The sequence below is a fragment of the Arachis hypogaea genome, chromosome 13 (genome assembly GCF_003086295.3).
Source record: "Arachis hypogaea cultivar Tifrunner chromosome 13, arahy.Tifrunner.gnm2.J5K5, whole genome shotgun sequence".
Classification (NCBI taxonomy): domain Eukaryota; kingdom Viridiplantae; phylum Streptophyta; class Magnoliopsida; order Fabales; family Fabaceae; genus Arachis; species Arachis hypogaea.
Genome location: NC_092048.1, coordinates 51,468,592 through 51,470,643, shown reverse-complemented (window position 1 = coordinate 51,470,643; position 2,052 = coordinate 51,468,592). Strand labels below are relative to the sequence as shown.

General features: G+C 32.6%; 1 non-coding gene across 1 annotated transcript; it reads right to left on the bottom strand.

The window, feature by feature from the left end:
* Positions 1 to 1,618: 1,618 nt before the first annotated feature.
* Positions 1,619 to 1,726, bottom strand: LOC112739843 (small nucleolar RNA R71). Its single transcript, XR_003170779.1, has one exon. It is a non-coding gene; the product is annotated as a small nucleolar RNA R71 (small nucleolar RNA).
* Between the last annotated feature and the right edge of the window lie 326 nt (positions 1,727 to 2,052).

The window sequence follows — 2,052 nt, the reverse complement described above, 5'->3', positions numbered from 1 at the left end:
AAATTGTGTCTATGATGTTCATCTTGACATTCAAAGTGTTCTTGATGTTCATCTTGACATTCATAGCATTCTTGCATGCATTCATTGTGTTGATCCATAACTTTCATGCATTGCATCATTTTTCCTGTTTTCCTCTCTCATCATAAAAATTCAAAAAACAAAAAAATATCTTTCCCTTTTTCTCTCATCAAATTCGAAAATTTGAGTTGACTTTTTCAAAAATTTTTAAAATCAAGTTGTTTCTTATGAGTCAAATCAAATTTTCAATTTGAAAATCTTATCTTTTTCAAAATCTTTTTCAAAAATCAAATCTTTTTCAAAATTCTTAGTTATTTTCGAAAATTCCAAAAATATTTTTCGAAAATCTTTTTCTTATTTTTATGTCAAATTTTCGAAAATAACATAATCAATTAATGTTTTGATTCAAAAATTTGAAGTTTGTTACTTGCTTGTTAAGAAAGATTCAAACTTTAAGTTCTAGAATCATATCTTGTGATTTCTTATGAATCAAGTCATTAATTGAGATTTTAAAAATCAAATCTTTTTCAAAACTACTTTCTAAAATATCTTCTTATCTTACCTTTTTCAAAAAGTTGGTTTCAAAATATCTTTTCTAACCTCCTAACTTCTTATCTTTTCAAAATTTGTTTCAACTAACTAACTAACTTTTTGTTTGTTTCTTAACTTTTTCAAAACTACCTAACTAACTCTCTCTCTCTAATTTTCGAAAATATCTTCCCTCTTTTTCAAAAATTTCTTTTTAATTAACTAATTATTCTTATCTTTATTTTTGATTTTAAAAATTTTCGAAAAATACTAACATTTTTCAAAAACCATTTTCGAAAATCACTAACCCTTTTTCAAAAATTATTTTCGAAAATTCTCCCTCTCCCATCTTATTCTATTTATTTATTCATCTACTAACATCTCATCTCACATCTCAACCCTCCTCACAGTTGTGTTTCTTCCATTATATTACATTCTTTGTCTCCCCCTCTTCTTCTACTCACACAGGGATCCCTATACTGTGGTATAAAGGATCCATATTATTATTATTATTTTTTTGTGCCCTCTTCTTTGTCATATAAGCAGGAGCAAGGACAAGAATATTCTTGTTGAAGCAGATCCAGAACCTGAAAGGACTCTGAAGAGAAAATTAAGAGAAGCTAAATTGCAATAATCCAGAGATAACCTTTCAGAAATTTTCGAACAGGAAGAGGAGATGGCAGCCGAAAATAATAATAATGTAAAGAAGATGCTTGGTGACTTTACTGCACCTAATTCCAATTTACATGGAAGAAGCATCTCCATTCCTGCCATTGGAGCAAACAACTTTGAGCTGAAACCTCAATTAGTTTCTCTGATGCAGCAGAACTGCAAGTTTCATAGACTTCCATCTGAAGATCTTTTTCAGTTCTTAACTGAATTTTTGCAGATATGTGATACTGTTAAGACTAATTGAGTAGATCCTGAAGTCTACAGGCTCATGCTTTTCCCTTTTGCTGTAAGAGACAGAGCTAGATTATGGTTGGATTCTCAACCCAAAGACAGCCTGAACTCTTGGGATAAGCTGGTCACGGCTTTCTTAGCCAAGTACTTTCCTCCTCAAAAGCTGAGTAAGCTTAGAGTGGATGTTCAAACCTTCAGACAGAAGGAAGGTGAATCCCTCTATGAAGCTTGGGAGAGATACAAAGGACTGACCAAAAAGTGTCCTTCTGACATGCTTTCAGAATGGACCATCCTGGATATATTCTATGATGGTCTGTCTGAGTTATCTAAGATGTCATTAGACACCTCTGCAGGTGGATCCATTCACCTAAAGAAAATGCCTGCAGAAGCTCAAGAACTCATTGACATGGTTGCTAATAACCAGTTCATGTACACTTCTGAAAGGAATCCTGTGAATAATGGGACGCCTATGAAGAAGGGAGTTCTTGAAGTTGATACTCTGAATGCCATATTGGCTCAGAATAAAATATTAACTCAGCAAGTCAATATGATCTCTCAGAGTCTGAATGGAATGCAAGCTGCATCCAACAGTACTCAAGAGGC